Below are 20,591 nucleotides of genomic sequence, written 5' to 3' on the forward strand. Positions count from 1 at the left end.
CATAGTCTGACATCAGGAACTGTCGTACTAAGTCTGACAGTGTATTGGAAAGCGTTAAAGCACACCTGAAGTGAGAGGAAAATGGAGGCTGAAATAATTATTTTCTTTTAAACAATGCAAATTGCCTGGCTGTCCTGCTGATCTCCTGCCTCTAATACTGTTAGCCATAGACCCTGAACAAGCATACGGATCAGGTGCTGCGACTAAAGTCTAGATAGACTAGATTAGCTGCATGCTAGTTTTAGGTGTGTTAGTCAGACACTACTGCAGCCAAATAGATCCACAGGACTGCCAGCCAACTGCTATTGTGTAAACATGGCAGCCTCTCACTGCTAGTTTCCTTGTAAAGATGCTGTTAAGGAGCTTATTAGAGCCTTAGGAACAATCAAACAGGCCAATATTTTGAATTGGAACTCCCGAAGTTTACTGACACCCACCCCATCCCTTTCAGTCAGATCTATTCTCCCTCGGTGTGAGTGTGACTGTAGTGAAGATCCCCACCATGCATTAACGTGGATCCGAGATAAACTTTTACTCATTGCATAATTGTGTCCCTTACATATAGTTTATAGGGCATTCCTCAAGCCAAATACTTTTTTTAATGGTTTTAATACCCTAATTCCCTATACATTAACAAGCCTCGCCCACAGCTCCTCCAGCGCCTAGGCACTGTGAGACCCATGTAGCAAGGGCTTAAGGAAGCTCAGTCTGGGCAGGAGGAGGAGGAGGTTACTAGCCAGAGATTCCAGAGAAAGAGGAGAGGGGAGTGGAGTTTTCACAGGCTGAGGGGTGGAGATGCAGAGCAGCTTGCCTGTGTGTAATGATCACAATCAGAACATGGCCACTCTCATTGTATCACAGGAAGAAATAATCATCTACTGTTGAAGCTGCTCGCAACTAGATTTGCTGTGTAAACTATCTAAACTTTAGATAAGATATATAGACAAGTTACTTGTTATAGTTAGTTTTTCAATCTCAGATCCTCATTAGCCGATTTGCTTTCCTGGAGCTTTCTCCAGCCCCTTGCAGCTGACATGTCCCACGCCGCAGCTCCGCTCTCCACCGCCGGCCTGGGGTCCATGCGCAGGTGCATAACTACTGCACTTGCGCAGTACACGGCGTATAACGTGGGCTTGATTGATAGTAGCGATTCACGCAGGCGCAGTAAGGTCGACCTCAAGGTGGTCCTCTGCGCTGTGCGGGGACCCCATGCCGGCGGCCAAGAATGAAGCTGTCAGCGTCGGCTGCTAGGGGCTGGAGAAAACCCCAGGTAAGTAAATCGGCTTTCATGTAATTTGGCTAATGATTCCTTTAAGGTCTCTGAGAGACTAAAAGCACAGCTTTGATTGAGAGAACCACTCTCCGTTTCCCATCACTGTGACCGGAAGCTGGGGAGAGAGAAGAGTTTTATGGACATTTACAGGATCCCTAACTGCTGGACCCAGGAAGAAGAGACTTGACAATTAAGAACCTGAGGTGTGGGGTTCAGAGGGTGCCATCTTGGAGAGATGTGGGGTTCAGAGGGTACGTTCCTGGAGAGATTACTGAAGTTTTCTTCACACTGTTTTTTTTTTTTTGCCCAGTGAAAGGCATCGTGTAAACATGCAGTGTGTGAGGACCTGGAGTACATTAAAGAGGAACTGAAGTGGAAATAATGTAATTAATACTGTATATATATTTTTTTTTACAATATTACTATATACATTATTTAGTCAGTGTTTGCCTATTATAAAATGTTTCCCATCCCAATTACCATTCTGAAATTTATCACAGATGACGACATCTTTAGTTCCTGCAAGGTGTATCACTGCGGAATGCTTGTATGTAGAATATTCTGAGCTAAAGAGAAAAAAACACCTCGGCCCAAATGTAATTTACTTTTTGTCATGAGTCTTCTCCTAGCAGATCATTTTTCATCTTAGATTTATAATAACGTTTCAGCACTTTGCAATGGAAAAAGTACAAAACCGTAGGTGAACATGCACTATGAAAATCATTTTGCTAATTTTTCTACTTGCTGGTGGTTTAAAAAGCATTTTGTTGGCACGTTTGAAAATCTCACCAAGGAGAAAACTCAGGAGAAAAAGTTAATTCATATGGGCCATGGGCTCATATGTAGTTAACTTTTTCTCCTGTGTTCTCCTAGGTGAAAATTTCACATATTTTCAATAAAATGCTTTTTAAGCCACCAGCATTTTTTTCAATTGCAGAGTGCTGAAAAGTTATTTTAAAGAGAAGCTGAAAAATTAGCTCCTACGAGAAAACTAAGGAGAAAAAGTGAATTGCTATAGTCCCTGGTCTCCCAGAGTGCACTGGGAGAAGAAGGTTATATAGCTAGACAAAGAGACAAGACAAATAACATTTATATCGCGCTTTTCTCCTGGCGGACTCAAAGTGCCAGAGCAGCAGCCACTAGGACGCGCTCTATAGGCAGTAGCAGTGTCAGGGAGACTTGCCTAAGGTCTCCTACCGCATAGGTGCTGGCTTACTGAACGGGCAGAGCCGAGATTCGAACCCAGGTCTCCTGTGTCAGAGGCAGAGCCCTTAACCACTTGAGGACAGCGGTGTTAAACGCTCCTAAAGACCAGGCTATGTTTTGTTAAATTGTCCACTGTAGCTTTAAAGAGAATCTGTATTGTTAAAATCGCACAAAAGTAAACATACCAGTGCGTTAGGGGACATCTCCTATTACCCTCTGTCACAATTTCGCCGCTCCTCGCCGCATTAAAAGTGGTTAAAAACAGTTTTAAAAAGTTTGTTTATAAACAAACAAAATGGCCACCAAAACAGGAAGTAGGTTGATGTACAAGATGTCCACACATAGAAAATACATTCATACACAAGCAGGCTGTATACACCCTTCCTTTTGAATCTCAAGAGATCATTTGTGTGTTTCTTTCCCCCTGCAGCTATCTTCCACTGAAGTGTCAGGCTGTTTCTTCCTGCAGAGTGCAGACAGCTCTGCCTGTATGTAATTCCTTAGTATGTGAAAGCCCAGCCATCTCAGAGGAGGATTTATCCAGCTTGTAAAATATATGAGAGAAGAGAGAAGCTGCCCTAATCTAAATAAATACACAGGCAGTGTGCAGAGAGGGGCCAGGAGGGGGGAGATGCATCACAGAACCACAACACTGAAGAACTTGGCAGCCTTCCAGACACAGGCTGACAAGTCTGACAAGAGAGAGATAAGTTGATTTATTACAGAGACTGTGATAGTAGAACGTGCTGCAGTAAGCCAGAGCACATTAGAATAGCTTTTGGAACTTGTAGGATGATAAAAAACAGGATGCAATTTTTTTTTAAGGCCTCGCTGCAGGGCCGTACAACTCAGCACACAAGGGATTCCCCCACCCCCTTTTCTCCCCACTAACAGAGCTCTCTGTTGGTGTGGTCTGATTGCCCCCCAGATGTTTTTGTTTTGTTTTTTTCTTTTACAAATATTTATGTTTTTTTTTTAAATAAATGTTACTTAAAAAAAAAAAAATGTAATCCCCCTCCCTCCGTCCCAGAGCCAGCCAATCATAGCAATCGGCTGTCATACGCTTCAGCCTATGACAGGGTATCGCTGTCTTGCCACCCAGGGGGACAGCTGTGTTACACGGCTGTCCCCAGTACAGCGCTGCTGTAGATCGCTGTGCTGTACTATGTTTATACAGCCTCCCTGCCCACCGTACACTTTTTTGGCAGTTGGACGGAGCAACTGCCAATCACTTAGTGCTTTTAAAAATAATGAAAACCCTGAGAACCCCCCATGAGAAAATGGGCTAGTCCAAAATCTGTTGGTAATGTCAGATTTCTACTACTTACTGTAAGTGACAGCAACCTAGGAGAAAAGTAATTTAGAATTCATTTTACTCTGGAAGGAATGTACTTCTTATTTGTGTATGTTTACATGTATTTTACATTTTAAGATTTTTGCAACAGAGGTCCTTTAACCATTACACTATCCACCACCCGGCTAAACATACCAAGGAGGGCGGGGCTATATATCAATTTACAGCAATGTATAGACATCACAAGTGTTTCTGATGCTGAAACCGAGAAAATGAATGTAAAATTGGGTATCCTGAATAATTTTATGCATTTTTTTTTTTAGTTTGGGTTCTCTTTAATGTGACACCGTTCTGCATTTAAAATATGAGATTTCTTATCCATGTCAAATACTTCAAATGCTCTTTAGAAAATGTAAATACACTATTTTGGGACTAAGATAAAACTGCTGTGGACCCCTCCCCCCCCCCCTCACATGAAGAGAATGCACATTTGACATTAAATAATGCCTAGGATCACAAATTACCATCACTGAGTTGTAAAATCATGGCTCTTTCTTTATCTGTACATTTTATAAGGGAACATCTGACCTGCACATTGATCCATACAGCTGTAGGGAAACAGTAAATTAATTATGCAGTGTGCTGTGTTCATTATCAGTGCCTACATAAATACTCCCCACTAATAAACAGCACAGCATGTTTACAGCATGCAGATGCTCAGAGTGCTCACTTCAGGATGTGAATGAAAGTTAACCCTACAATATACTGATGACTTTATCTGGACCACCTGTATGCCAGCTTATTAAAGCAATCATCTAATTAGCCAATCACATAGCGGAAATGCGACACATAAAATTATGCAGATTCAGAACAGGAGCTACTGTTGATAATATACAGTGGGATGCAAAAGTTTGGGCAACCTTGTTAATCGTCATGATTTTCCTGTATAAATCCTTGGTTGTTACAATAAAAAATGTCAGTTAAAGCGGACTCAAACCAAACATTTTTTTAATTCAAAATATTTAGTTGCCCCACTCTGAAACATACAAAGATAAATAAACACTCCTTCAAGCCTATGAGCATTTCAGTGCATGCTTTTCACCCTCCTCTTTTCATAACTAGTGTTATACAGGTGGCAGCCATTAGCAATTCCTTTTTTGCTGGACACCTATTACTTCACCAGTTTGCCGGATTATTTGCCGGCAATATGAAAGGAAGGGAGGGGTTTCTCCAATAAATGTAAAATGTTTTATATCTGTCATCCTGCAGCTGAAAAAAGGCTGCTATTTATTATTATAATTTAGAAAATAGATTTTATTTCTGAAATCTTGTATTTTTAGTTTGGGTCCACTTTAAATATATCATATAGGAGACACACACGGTGATATTTGAGAAGGGAAATGAAGTTAATTGGATCTACAGAAAGTGTGCAATAATTGTTTAAACAAAATGAGGCAGGTGCATAAAATTTGGCACCCCAAAAAAGAAATGAAATCAATTTTTAGAAGATCCTCTTTTTGCTGAAATTACAGCCTCTAAACACTTCCTGTAAGTTCCAATGAGTGTCTGGATTCTGGTTGAAGGTATTTTGGACCATTCCTCTTTACAAAACATTTCTAGTTCATTTAGATTTGATGACTTCAGAGCATGGAGAACTCTCTTTAACTCACACCGCAGATTTTCAATCATATTCAGGTCTGTGATCAGATGGCCATTCCAGAACGTTGTACTTTTGCCTCTGCATGAATGCCTTAGTGGATTTTGAGCAGTGTTTAGGGTCGTCTTGTTGAAAGATCCAGCCCCAGCGTATCTTCAGCTTTGTTACTGATTCCTGGACATTGGTCTCCAGAATCTGCTGATACTGAGTGGAATCCATGCGTCCCTCAACTTTGACAAGATTCCCAGTCCCTGCACTGGCCACACAGCCCTACACCATGATGGAACCACTGCCATATTTTACTGTAGGTAGCAGGTGTTTTTCTCGGAATGCTGGGTTGTTTTACCTCCATGCATAACGCCCCTTGTTATGCCCAAATAACTCAGTTTTAGTTTCATCAGTCCACAGCACCTTATTCCAAAATGAAACTGGCTTGTCCAAATGTGCTTTAGCATACCTCAAGCAGCTCTGTTTGTGTTGTGGGCGGTGAAAGGCTTCCTCTGCATCACTCTCGCATACAGCATCTCATTGTGTAAAGTGCGCCAAATGGTTGAACGATGCACAGTGACTCCAACCGCAGCAAGATGATGTTGTAGGTCTTTAGTGCTGGTATGTGGGTTGACTCTGTCTGTTCTCACCATTCCTCGCTTCTGTTTATCTGAGATGTTTCTTGGTCTGCCACTTCGAGCCTTAACTTTAACTGAGCCTGTGGTCTTCCATTTCCTCAATATGTTCCTAACTGTGGAAACAGACAGCTTAAAATCTCTGAGACAGCTTTCTGTATCCTTCACCTAAACCATGATAGTGAACAATCTTTGTCTTCAGGTCATTTGAGAGTTGTTTTGAGACCCCCATATTGCTATTCTTCAGAGAAAATGAAAAAAGAGGAGGGAAACTTATAATTGACCCCCTTAAATACTCTTTCTAATAATTGGATTCACCTCTATATGTAGGTCAGGGTTCACTGAGCTTACCAAGCCAATTTGAGTTCCAATAATTAGTTTTTGGAATCAATAAAATGACAACAGTGCCCACATTTATGCACCTGCCTAATTTTATTTAAGCTATTATTGCACACTTTATGCAAATCCAATAAACTTTTCACTTCTCAAATATCACTGTGTGTGTCTTCTATATGATACATTTAACTGACATTTTTTTTATCATAACAACCAACAATTTATACAGGAAAATTGACGATTAACAAAATTGCCCAAACTTTCGCATCCCACTGTATATAATTATTCATACCCCTGGCAAATTTTGACTTAAAGTTTCTTTTATTAAACCAGCAAGTAATTTTGTTATGGGGAATGACATACAGTAGCAATAAAAAGTATGTGAACCCTTTGGAATTATATGACTTTCTGCACAAATTGGTCATAAATTGTGATCTGATCTTTATCTAAGTCACAACAATAGACAGTCACAGTCTGCTTAAACTAATACCACACAAATAATTAAATGTTTCCATGTTTTTATTGAACACACCATGTAAACATTTACAGTGCAGGGGGAAAAAGTATGTGAAACCCTAGACTAATGACATCCCCAAAACTAATTGGAGTGAGGTGTTAGCCAGCTTGAGTGCAATTAATGAGATCAGATTGGAGGTGTTGGTTACCGCTGCTCTGCCCTATAAAACACACACACACCAGTTTTGGGTTTGCTTTTCCCAAGAAGCTTTGCCTGATGTGAATGATGCCTCACACAAAAGAGCTCTCAGAAGACCTACGATTAAGAATTGTTGACTTGCATAAAGCTGGAAAGGGTTATAAAAGTATCTCCAAAAGCCTTGCTGTTCATCTGTCCACGGGGGGAGACAAATTGTCTATAAATGGAGAAAATTCAGCACTGCTGCTAGTCTCCCTAGGAGTGGCTGACCTGTAAAGATGACTGAAAAGCACAGCGCAGAATGCTTAATGAAGTGAAGAAGAATCCTAGAGTGTCAGCTAAAGACTCCCAAAAGTATCCTGCTTATGCTACCATCCCGTTAGTGAATCTATGATATGCAAAACACTAAAGAAGAATGAAGTTCATGGGAGAATACCACAGAAGAAGCCACTGCTGTCCCAAAAAAACATTGCTGCATGTTTAACCACTTCAGGACCATAGGCTTACACCCCCCCCTGGTGACCAGGATATTTTTTTTTTACTAATTAATGCTCTGTAGCTTTAATAGCTCGCTGCAGAGCTGTACTACTGAGCACGCAAATGAATCCCCCCCTTTTCTGCCCACCAACAGAGCTTTCTGTTAGTGGACTCTGATCGCTGGTGCCTTGTTAGTGTATTTTTTTATTGCTTTTTTTTAATAAATTTGTCTATTTTTTATTCCCCCCCCTCCCCCCGCCAGCCAATCAGGGCGATTCCCTTTCATAGGCATTAGCCTATGAGAGGGGATCGCGATCGGATCCTCTCCAGGGGACAGCCGAGTGACACGGCTGTCCCCAGTAGAGCGCTGCAGTAGATTGCAGCGCTGTACAATGTAAATAGACGGTGAAAGCCGCTGGTAGACTGATGACGGAGCGGAGATGCCCTATAAAACCCCGCCCCAACACTTGGCGCTTTTTGGCGTTACGTGGTCCTAGGGTTGCTACCTTCCCGATGCCTATCGGCGTTATGGGTTAAAGTTTGCAAAAGAACACATGGATGTTCCACAGCAGTACTGGCAAAATATTCTGTGTACAGATTAAATCAAAGTTGAGTTGAGTTGTTTTCAGAAGAAACACACAACACTATGTGTGGAGAAAACAAGGCACAGCACACCAACATCAAAACATCAAAACCTCATCCCAACTGTGAAGTATGGTGGTGGAGGCATCATGGTTTAGGGCTGCTTTGCTGCGTCAGAGCCTGGAGGGATTGCTATCATTGAAGGAAAAATGATTTCCCAAGTTTATCAAGAAATTTTGCAGGAGATCTTACGGACATTTATCTTCTGCTAGCTGAAGCTCAGGACAAAGGACAACAACCCAAAGCCTAGAACTAAATCAACAACAGAATGGCTCAAACATAAGAAAATACGCTTTCTGGAGTGGCCCAGTCAGAGTCCTGATCTCAACCCGATTGAGATACTGTCAAGAAAGCAACTTACACCAGACATCCCAAGAATATTGCTGAACTGAAACCGTTCTGTAAAGAGGAATCGTCAAAAATTATTCCTGACCATTGTGCACATCTGATATGCAACTACAGGAAACGTTTGGTTGAAGTTATTGCTGCCAAAGTTGGTTCCACCAGTTATTAAATCCAAGGGTTCACATGCCTTTTCTACCAGCACTGTGAATGTTTGCATGGCGTGTTCAATAAAAACATGGAAACATTTAATTATTTTTTGGTATTAGTTTAAACAGACTGTGATTGACTATTGTTGTGACTTAGATGAAGATCAGATCACATTTTATGACCAATTTGTGCAGAAATCCATATACCTAATTCCAAAGGGTTCACATACTTTGTATTGCTGCTGTAGGTGTCTCCTAAAAGATAAAAAGACGATGTACAAGACGCCTTATTGTGGGGGAAAAAAACATTTCTCAGCTATTATTTACATTTGAGAAAAAGTGTCCAGTCCTCAATTCATAAAAAAGTCAATTTATTTAGGGTCCAGTTCACTACGGTACACATGTAAAAATGTGAAATCAATTGACAATAGAATTCAGCAGGGCAGATAGACCCTTCAACAAGGAAAAAAGTAACCCCATAAAAGAATCACACTTAAAAGACACTATGACACCCAAAACAAAAGGGTTGGCAAGTACCAGGCTATCGGTAAATGTGTGGTACATATAAAAAGAAAATACGGTAACTACAAGCAATTCATGATGAAATTCAGGGTTTGGAGAGTTATGATGTTCCAGAATGTAATGACATAACTATATTTAGATAAATGCTGATTTATTTATCTTTTGTTCAAGAACAAAATGTAGATTATTGTACATGGAAAAAATAAGGCATATCCTGAAAATAAGCCCTAATGCATCTTTAGGAGCAAAAAATATATTATTTTCAGGGAAACTGTATATATGTTTAGAAAAATAAATGCAGTATATTCCATCCATATACTTGCGGTAGCTGCTATGATTGATAGTGTTATTATTACATAGTCTGCTGTGTTCAATAACAGCTCATCAATACTTTGATTTATTAGACAATATGTCATGAGTGTAACCATCCACTTGCGATATCCTTGCTGTGTCCATCATTCAACATATAGATGTCTTTATAGGGTTGTTGATTATGTTTAAATCACTGTAAGAATGCTCAAGGGGGTTGGTGATAAACAGCACATTAATTCCTGACCCAGCAGAGGGCTGATGTGCGCTGGTGACAGCTCTGTGGGTGGATGAGTGGGAGGACAACATAATGTCACCTGCTTCTCAACTTCAGTATTCATGTACTCCGCACAGAGGCCAAGCTGTTCTGCAACCAAAGCCCAGGGCCCAGCCAGAGCATCAATAACAAGCTGGTTAAACTTCTACCGGCTCCTGTGTGAGGTATTAACAGGGCTCTCCAGACTAAGCAAGACCCAAACATCTTGTCCCCATCTGTTTCCTGGTGACAGCTACATTGAAAGTAGAAAGAATGGACAGAGGAACGAGAGAGTGGGTGGATTAAAGAGGAAGGACAGAGCCTGAATGAAGAAGACAGCATTGTCGGAATCAGGCCAATTATGTAGTTAAACAGCAGTCAGAGCATTTGTATAATGACTGTACAGGACTGTGTGAATAGGACGGGAACACATACCAACAAATGTAGACTAGCATTAGGAAGTGCAGTGTGTTGGGTGACTATCTGCATCAATCCTGATCAATTATAATGCACTGTCTGGTATAGGTGCAGATTAATGGCTCATCTTCCTAGTTATTTTGACTTTATTATTATTATTTAGTATTTATGTAGAGCTGGTATTTTACACAGTGCTGTATATATATAGTCTTATCAATTAACTGTCCTTCAAAGGGGCTCACAATCTAATCCCTGCCATAGTCATATGTCCATAATAGTCTAAGGCCAATTTAGGAGGAAGCCAATCAACTTATCTGGGGTTCTTTTGGGATGTGGGAGGAAACTGGAATGCCCAGATGAAACTCACACGGACATTGGGAGAACATATAAACTCTGTGCAGATAGCGCCCTGGCTGGGATTCGTACCATGGGCCCAAGGTGAGACTATCCTACACCACTGTGCTGGAGTATACCAAGCTTGCTGCTATGCCGACAGGAAGCCGACAGAGAAACATTTGTGACCACTCTCGGTTCTCCTATGATGAGTCAATGAGCTGAGTGGGCTGGGCTATAATTCCACTCTACTTAATAGAACATTTATTTGGCTCATCCAACAGAGCCATCATAAAGCTCTTCCTTACGAATGGTCTAACCAGAGGTGTAACAATACCCCAGCCATGGGGGGGGGGGGGGGGGGGGGAGGGGCACAGGATCCCCTGTAATGCACAGATGTGATGCCTGTAATGGCATAGTCCCCTTTATACCTTTACTAATACTAAAAGGATGAACTGGGGCTTTAAAGTGTACCTGAGATGAATGCAGCTTCTTCTAGTCCCCTGTAGTTCATCTGCCCCTCACTGTAATGCCGATCCACTACGTTGTGCTGCTGTCAGCCCAGAAAAGTCCACAACTCGGCTGAGTCATGGACTACTGTGCATGCACAGTCCAGTTTGTTAAGACCGTACTTGCGCAGAACACTCCCGACCACAGGAACGTGACAGAGGCAGTCCAAGGCCCAGAATAGTGCATGCCCAATGGCTTGCAACACAGCTGGATTGCGGACTTCACAGTGGCACAACGGAGGGGATGATGGCAAGGAAGCATAAGGACTACAAGGGACTGAAGGAAGCCATCGGTAAGCTGGATAGTGTACTGGTAAGGCTGTGGAATTTGAAGTGGAATTTGAGCCCTTGACCAGGGTTCGAATCTAGTCTCAAGTCAGTACGTAAAATAGTAAGGAGTCTTTGTGAAAGGTTCCATAATTATCATGGTTGCCTGCGGAGGGCGCCCTAGGTGGTTTGAGTCCACCTGGAGCAAAATACGATATAAATGTTTTGTGTAGACAGTACACTGGAGAAGTCTCACCTGCCTCACCTCACTGGTCCACAGAGCAGGATGTGGTGGATCGATGCCAGACTCCAGCAGGTACATCACTCCTGCAACAGCTTCACAAATGAAGAAATGGAGACGGCACACCAATGGGTAAGCAATAAGCTTAAATTAAAGCATGCACAAAATAAATGTTTTTCGGACATAGCCCTTCCACAGGTGATACCTAAGGAAGGGCTATGCCTGAAACATGTAGGGTACCTTTTTCATGCTTCAATGCAGGTTTAGGCCCGGTTCACACTTGCGGTGGCCCTCCGGAATCGCCGTGCCGGAGCCGCACCGCTTGCAGAACGGACGGAACGGACGCACGGCATAGCAATGAAAGCCTATGCGTCCGTTCACATGCGTCCGTTCTGCCGAACCGGAGCCGGACCGGATCCGGGCCGGATCCGGACTCCGGCCTCCGTTCCAACATGCGCTATTTTTTCATCCGGCTCCTCCGGCAGCCGTATCCGGGGCGGAGCCGGACTGCACCATCCGGCCAATACACACCAATGGGAACCGGAGAGCGCACAACACACTGGCTGAGAAATCCGGATGTTCTACCCCACTTCCTATGAGGATTGTTGCGGCGATATTGGATGGGGACACATGGGCAAGCATTTTGGAGTGGAGCAGCACAGCTGGATCCGGATCCGGAGATGTTGGCAGCATGTCGGAGGTGGAGGTGAGTGCTAAACAGCAGAGGGCCTGATTCCACAGGTCCCCCTTCTGCTGACCTCCCAGACCCCAACATTTTTTTTGTTTTTAACGTAACTTTTGCCAAACGGATCCGGATCGCATCCTGATGGACACCTGATGCAACCTGACCGGATCTGGATCGGATCCGGATCAGAACCGTACGGTTCCGATCCGGATCCGGTCCGGATCCGGTCAGGTCATCCGGTCCGTTTGGCAAACAACCGCTAATGTGAACCGGGCCTTATTGCTTAGCTATTGGTGAAACGTCTCCTTATCTTTATTTGTTAAGCTAGGTAAACCTGCTAAATGAATCTAGCCCAAGGTAGCCGTTGATGACGGTCTCAGACAAGAATCTAGCGTGTGTACAGGCACCCCCTAATGTCACCTAAAGATTGAGATTCACCTCACCTGCCAGAAGTGACGTGTTATTCATTCTTTAGACTAGCATCACATACAGTATATACAGCACTCAGCCCCAAATTGTCACCTAATTGAGTCTTGACCCCTGGGGGCATCAGCAATCATATGAGGCATTACTGCTCAACACATTCATCTAAGCTAAGCATGTGCATTTGATTGATACAGCAGTACAACAAACTAAAAAGCGCATACCAACAAGAAGAAAAATGCGCAGCAAAAGCAGAACTTTTCTTTATAGTCTGACACATACTGAAGCGGGAACAAGGCCATAATTGGGTACCCTGTGGAGCAAGGCCTCGATTGGGTACCCTGTGGAACAAGGCTTTTATTGGGTTCCCTGTGGAACAAGGCCTTAAATGGGTACCATGTGTAAGTCATGTAAAGAAACCTACGCTTTAAGGACCCATACAAATGTTACTCCATTCAAAATCTTCAACTGGCCAAGGGCTGCAAAAGTGTAAGAAGGTCACATGAGGCCCAGAAACACCAGTCTGACATGCCTACCCTAGAGTACTTTTATACCCCCGAGACACATTATTGCTAGTTGCTTGAAATGTACACTGTAGACAGTGTTAAAGATCACAGAATTGAGTGACACAAGTGTCACTGGTGGATGCTCAGCACTTCTTGTTCATGTGATAAAATATTCCGCATGCATCTGCTTTGCACTCCAGCAATACATCCGATAAAATGTGGGAAAAGTATTTCAAGTCACTAATGGCTTAATATAGCTTTTCTAAACATGTGTGCCCTGAAGCGCTGTGCTGAATACTTTAAATATACAATTAAGTGAGATTTCCATCAAGTCAAATACCATTATGCTACTTGTAAAACAGAAGCGAAATGTACAATACTTCATCCGCAATAAATAGATGTTAGAGAATTCATACTTTTTCCTAATACTCAGAATATCAAAACCTCCACCCTACTTTATGCTAAAACACAGACACCAGGACAGGTACACGGTGTCACCTCTTTACAGCACACACACCATTATCATTAGCCCTCTTCACCTCCTGCCAATACACATATAGTACAACAAGTACAATCTACAATTGTCACGGTGGATTTCTCTTCTCCTATATAGAGTTTTCTCTCATCCTCTAATGTGTAAAAAGTCTGGAAATAGTTCCAGCAATTTCTTAAAGAAGGTTTCTCTGCTTGCGGTATATTTGGGGCAGTGCAACTATAGCAACTTCTCATTCTCTTTGTATGCAAATTGATGATCTGTTTAAATCTCCAATGCCCTCTTTTAGGCATAGTTATGTCGTGAGATGGGAGGAAGACTTGGCTGGCATTGAGGAGGTAGAGGAAAATCTCTATAAATACAGCTACATAACCATGTGCATCAGAACATGCCACTCAGTTATTGATACTTCACCAGACTTATCTGACCCTGTCCTATATTATCAAGTTCAGCCCCCCAAGTGCCAGCATCCTTTACCCTTTTATACGCACTTTATCTGGGACTATCTTGTATTAAAGACACATTGGGAACAAGTGGTTAAATCTTGTACGACTAAATTGGATGCCCAACCGTCTTAACCCCTGCTATGTGCCTACTGGGATAGTGTCAGATGTACTAGTACTAAAACATTTATGGCAGTGATACTTTTTGCAGATAGGCAGGAAGTGGCGTTGAGATGGATGTCGTCTCCCCCTACACTGGCTACGGGGTGCAAGAGAACTGACTCTAGTCATATTTTGCTAACACATTTGTGTGCATAGGAGGAAAAGGCTTAAACACTTTCATCTTATATTGGAAATGAGAAAAGATAGATGGTAAAGTTGGCACAAAGTTGCCTTCTTTGTTTTATACATGGTGTATCTGGTATTATGGCAGTTAGGACTTGGTCAACCAATGAATCAATGTTGGGATGACACTACTACCCACTATTCAATGTATAGCCAGGGGGAGTCATACCAGGTCAACTCCATCGACCGAAAGGCTATAATGCAGCCGCTGAAGTTCAGGACTGCTCCTGGATCCCAGTGTTCTCTCGCCAGGTGGTATGAAAAAGTAGCCGGATGGGGCTATATGAGGGAATGCAGGGCAGGTGCGTCTGTGCACAACTCTGCTTACAGCATAGTAGGAGGTGAGCCAATGATAGTCGGGTGCTCATCAAAACTAGCCGGGTGGAACACTCGGCTAAAAGAGCCTGGGGAGAACACTGGATCAAATCACTAAAAGCTCTTCTATTGTGTGAACATGTCAAAGAAAAGGCACCACTATTGCTTATCTACCATAGGTGATTTCTACTGCCTGTCTTTTTGTCTAAATAAGATCTGCTGCCTTGTGTAACGATCGGTGTCAGCACGCAGAGAGAATATGATTATTGGTGATCTGCAGTATCACCAAGAATACAGATATATACCTGATTATTGCTGATCTGCAGAATCACCGATAATACAGATATATTACTAACCTCTGGACACCTATGTATATAAGAGTGTTTGGTGTAACAGTAATACTTTAAGAAACACACCTGATGAGCAGGTGATCTTAGGCAGTATAGGCAATACTGCTTTTAGAGAGTACAGGAACCTTCCAGCAGCCTGAGACTCTCCAAGGGGTGGAGTCAGGCTGGAGGTAGGAAGGGCCAGAGAGTGAGTGACACCTGAAGGTGGATGTCTCTATCTGATCCGGAGACTATCTCTTAAGGGAAGAGATAGCTCTCGAGGTCGGGCAAGCCAGATCGGCAACACATGGACAGACAAAGTACAAAGACAGAAAGCTGATTCGGTATCCAAGGCAAGCAGGGTTTGGCAACGGAATATCAGATGTGCAAGGTACCGAATCAGAGATCAGAGGAGTAGTCAGGAAAGCAATAAGTCATAATAGATATCAAACAATGCCTAGTCTGGGTGTGAGGTCCGTGGTCTCTACACCCTGGAACTAGTCTGATGTATAATAGAATGATAACACAAGTTCCCTAGTCTGGGTGTGAGGTCCGTGGTCTCTACACCCTGGAACTAGTCTGATGTATAACAGAATGATAACACAAGTTCCCTAGTCTGGGTGTGAGGTCCGTGGTCTCTACACCCTGGAACTAGTCTAACATATAACAGAATGATAACACAAGTTCCCTAGTCTGGGTGTGAGGTCTGTGGTCTCTACACCCTGGAACTAGTCTGATGTATAACAGAATGATAACACAAGTTCCCTAGTCTGGATGTGAGGTCCATGGTCTCTACACCCTGGAACTAGTCTAACATATAACAGAGCAATAATACCAGTTAACTGGCTCAGTGTGAATTCCCAGGTCCTCCTGGTTCAAACACCCTGTTTGATCTGACTAAGGTCTGAGTGCTTCCAAGTAGTGTTCGCAACGGCAGACAACTTGTGACTGGCCAGCAGTAACTATATATAGAGTAGTGCTCTCTGGCGCCACCCCTAAGTTATCAACCAATAGTTACCAGCTCTGGGGTCAGCTGATCGGCTTGGTCAGCTGATCCCCCCTTGCCCATCATAAAAGTTCTGCCTCTCAGCGCGCCTGTGTGAACTAACAGACTCAGCCACACCAGACACACGCTGCTGCATGCAAACCGCCGCGCTGGACGCGGAACCAGCCGCCTTGCTGTCAATACATGCGGCAGCTTTTCCACGTTCTGCCATGTTACCAGACGCACGCTTCCGCGTGCAAACCGCCACATTGGACGCGGAATCAGCCGCCTTGCTGTCAGCATACGCGGCGGCTTTTCCGCGTTCTCTCACACCTTGCCTCAAACCTGGGCTTAGATGTTGCAGAACGGAGATCCTTTGAAAAAAATTACTGAAATTTAAAGGAAATGGACAATTCTCATATACAGCCCGATATACAGCAGCATCTTCAGCAATGAGAAATTGGATATCAAGCTAATCAGTCTGCCGTGTTATTTGAAAAAATGTTTCTCTACTGAAACAGTACTATAAAGTGACACTGTAAATTGTTAACAATAATCAAAGTGATGGCAAGCTTTACAGCCAAATTAACACGAGCCTCTATTAAATGTACATGCCAGTGCTGCCTGTTTCCTTTCAGATGCCAATATGTATACTGAGTAAAATCCTGTGGAAAATCCTGAGGGCATAATTATCAGAAAGCTTCTACTAAACCTGCCCCAAGAACAGCCATGCTAAGGTACTGTTGCTAAGAGCTCTCCCATGAGCTCTCCCGTCCAATTACTATCTTGGAGCTGTGCTGACGTCAGCACCCCAGAACATAGAGAGCTGGATAGATGGGCTGTGAACCTGCTTGGGGCTTTGCGGGTTTGGTCCATCCTGCGTGTGTTAATAGAGAACAGACTGTGTAATTCTCCCTTCTCAGCAAATAATGAGCTAATGTAATTGGATCTCCCAGCTGTCTGCCGAGTTGAGAGCTAATATGTAAGCACAGGAAGTTAACTCTTTCTGTGCTCCCCTCCCAGCAAACCAGAAAGTAACTACAATGCAGCAGCTGAAGGAACTCTATAAGCTGTAACAAGAAAATGTTTTTCTGTAAAGTTTATTATAAAGTTGCTTATCTTTTAGAGCAAAGAGGAAGTTCTGACTTCAGATCTGCTTTAAAAAGAAGAAGGTATGTGTTGGCCTACCTTCATGAAGACTGCACAAATGTTAGAACAATTTTACTCAACACAGAGGAAAACACTTTTTGCAGCTCAGGGCTGCTTCACCAGGTCAATACAGTACCTTGAAGGATAAAAAAACAATACTCCAACTAAATGTATGCTAGGAATACATGAAAGTACGCCAACACATGCCTTCTTTTTAAACGATTTTACAATTGGTTTATTATGCTTTTGTAGTTTATCCGTATATGATTGGCTGCTTTCATTAGTTCACTTTTCTTCTGTTTTAAATTAAAAAAAAGTTTCTTACCTTCCTATATATCCGTGCTGAAGTGAATTGCAAGAAAAGCTGGAACAAATATAAACATTAATCAGTAACAAACAAGCACAAGACACAGTAATACATTGCTGCTGTTTTCACCTGTATACCAGTTCATTCCGCTAACACTCCATTCACTTTGACTTAGTTACGGAATCATTTAAAGTCATTGTCCGCTGTAAGGAACAAGCAAGACTCCACCTTTCTCCAGCAGTTCACAAATAACAGCAATCCTGCTGCTGTCTGATCTGGCCTGCCCGCAGATAAGTCAAGAGCGGCGGTGAAATGCAACCTCCCTGCCCTCCGCTACTGTCTTCCCTAGGGGCTCGGAGCACCTCTATAACTCTGAATTAGGAAGACAGTTCTCGCTGTTTGATACATGAGGCTCCAGGGACAGAAAAATGAAGGTTATGCACTCAGCGCGATATCAAATAGAGCCGAGAATTAACGGTGGTCATTTAGCTGCAGAAAGGAGTGAGGCAATGATTAACCCCTGCGATGACCTGTATACGCCATGCTTTGTGTGCAATACAGATACATTCCTTCAGCAATACAGCCAAATATGACATATTGACTGTAATTCAAATACTTGCGCTGTTCAGGCTAAACCATAAAACCAAAGTAGCTTATGAAAAATAAGCAAAGAAAAAGGGTGCAGGTACAGCCACAACAACCCCACTGCAAATTTAACAGCTAATAGGAGAAACATACTACAGCAAAGTCCCCGTTATCCGGAACTCAGGCAAACAAAAGTCTCAACTAACTGCCATGCCTGAGTGATAACTAGGATTTTGCATTTGGCATGTTTTTTGAATGATTACTTCAGCGATGTGTAGCAGCCTTCCTGCACCGGCTAGTGTGCTACCAGGGGCTTCTGACATCCATGCACGCAAGTCGGCGTATCACCTGACCCGCTGCGGGTCAGGTGACACGCCGGCGTACGTGCACAGGGGAAGGGAGAAAGCAGCAAGGAGCCCGCAAGGTGCTGCAGGAAAGCTGCTACTCATCGCTGGAGACTCGGTAAGTATTTAGGGGGGAGGTTTGTGCTTTTTAGGCCAGTTGCTCAAGCAACCGGTAAGCACATGTATCTGGCATCATGTATCTTTTGCGCATGCACGGAAAAGCCGACTGGTCCCACTGAGCCAGCCTACTAGGGGTGATCACGGCTGAACGGAGGCACTCGGGAGGACAGTGTGAGACGCATCGGTTATCATGGGGCTGGAGGAAGCCCTGGATAATTATCAAATCTTTTTACGCAGATGTCTCTGGTTTCCTTTAAAGGACAACTGAAGAGAGAGGTATATGGAGGCTGTCATGTTTATTTCCTTTTAGACAATACCAGTTGCCTTGCAGCCCTGCTGATCCTCTGCCTCTAATACTATTAGCCATAGCCCCTGAACAAGCATGCAGCAGATCAGGTGTTTCAGTGGTTCAGACTTATAAGTCTGATCTGACAAGACTAGCTGCATGCTTGTTTCTGGTTTTAATCAGATACTACTGCAGAGAAATAGACCAGCAGGGCTGCCAGGCAACTGGTATTGATTAAAAGGAAATAAACATGACAGCCTCCATATACCTCTCTCTTCAGTTCCCCTTTAAAGGGAACCCAAAGCAAGCATAACGCTGAGGCTGCCATATTGACTTTCTTTTAAACAATACCAGTTGCCGGGCAGCCCCAAGCAGATCTCTTTGGCTGCAACAGTGTCTGAATCACGACAGAAACAAGCATGCAGCTAATCTTGTCAGATTTTTGTCAGGAACACCTGATCTGCTGCATGCTTCTTCAGGGTTTATGGCTAAAAGTATTAGAGGCGGATCATCAACAGGGCAGCCAGGCAACTGGTATTGTTTAAAATCAAATAAATATGTCAGCCTTCATATCCCTCTCATTTCAGTTTCCCTATAAAAGTCAAGTAACCAAACGAAAGAAATGATGTTTGTTGTTAGTTCTTGCAAGATAAAGAACTTAACTAAAAAACTGAATATTTATTAACACAAACCGAAATTCCCTTTAAATGCTGGTAACAATCTGCCAACATTGGGCTCGTTGCACTAAAGTGTGATAACTGCTATCACAGCAGTTATCTCGCGAGCTGCCGCGCACAAAGGTTAGCGCACGAACAACGTTACTTCACGTGAAAAGCGCACGTAATCACGCGCACACTTTCGCTTATCACGCAAAGCAACACTGTTTGCGCGTTACCCTTTGCGCGCGGCAGCTCGCGTGATAACTGCTGTGATAGCAGTTATCACACTTGCAATGGGGGACCCAGCAGTGGAATGAGGGGACAAAGATGGGATCCAGAACCTTCCCTTTTCTCAAGTATGTAGCACTTTTCTTTTGCCACGCTACAGGTACCATTCAATAAATATGTTATCTCATTCACTGTGTCCACCAAAATCCTTCCAAGTGGTTGCTTGACATTAGTAACCCTTCTCTGTGTGTATTCACTTTATTACTGACACCTCACACCTGGGCCCATATGCAATCCACTTTTTCTCTTGAGTTTTCTCCTAGGAGTTAATTTTTCCACTTTTACTTAGAATAACTTTTTAGGACTTGTCAAATGAAAAAGTACCAAAAAGCAGGTGGAAAAGTACTATCAAAATTATTTTAAGTACCGGTATGTTCTTGCTTGCCGGTGGTTTAAAAAGCTTTTTATTGACAAGTTTGAAAATATAACTTGGGAGAAAACTCAGGAGAAAAAAGTAATTGCGTATGGCCTCAGGTCCCCCAGATATCTCTGCGCCCTCTGATAGTGCTGACTGCTAAAGTGAACTATTTCTGTAACAATTTTCAATGCTTATCTCCAATGCAATAGAAAAAGTTGAGCCGCAATACAACGGACATGGCGTGAAAGGAGCCTAAGGGCTTGGACCCACGGTTTCAACACGGCACCATAGAGTGATCACGATTTGGCTACTGTAGCCACTGATGCGATCGCAAATTCTGCACTGGTACCATTATTATTTGGTATTTATATAGTGCTGACATCTTCTGCAACAATGTACAGAGTATATTGCCTTGTCACTTATCTGTCCCTCAGAGGGGCTCACAATCTAATCCCTGCCATAG

At 43.0% G+C, this 20,591-nt stretch overlaps 1 long non-coding RNA gene across 1 annotated transcript in view; it reads right to left on the bottom strand.

The window, feature by feature from the left end:
- Window positions 1-20,591, bottom strand: part of LOC137542008 (uncharacterized) — a 166,659-nt gene that overhangs the window by 141,737 nt on the left and 4,331 nt on the right. Inside the window, exon 2 of the long non-coding RNA XR_011025327.1 lies at window positions 17,507-17,545. This is a non-coding gene — a long non-coding RNA (uncharacterized lncRNA). The remainder of the gene's footprint in view (window positions 1-17,506; window positions 17,546-20,591) is intronic.

Source organism: Hyperolius riggenbachi, chromosome 12, assembly GCF_040937935.1.
Source record: "Hyperolius riggenbachi isolate aHypRig1 chromosome 12, aHypRig1.pri, whole genome shotgun sequence".
In the NCBI taxonomy this organism is placed as follows: domain Eukaryota; kingdom Metazoa; phylum Chordata; class Amphibia; order Anura; family Hyperoliidae; genus Hyperolius; species Hyperolius riggenbachi.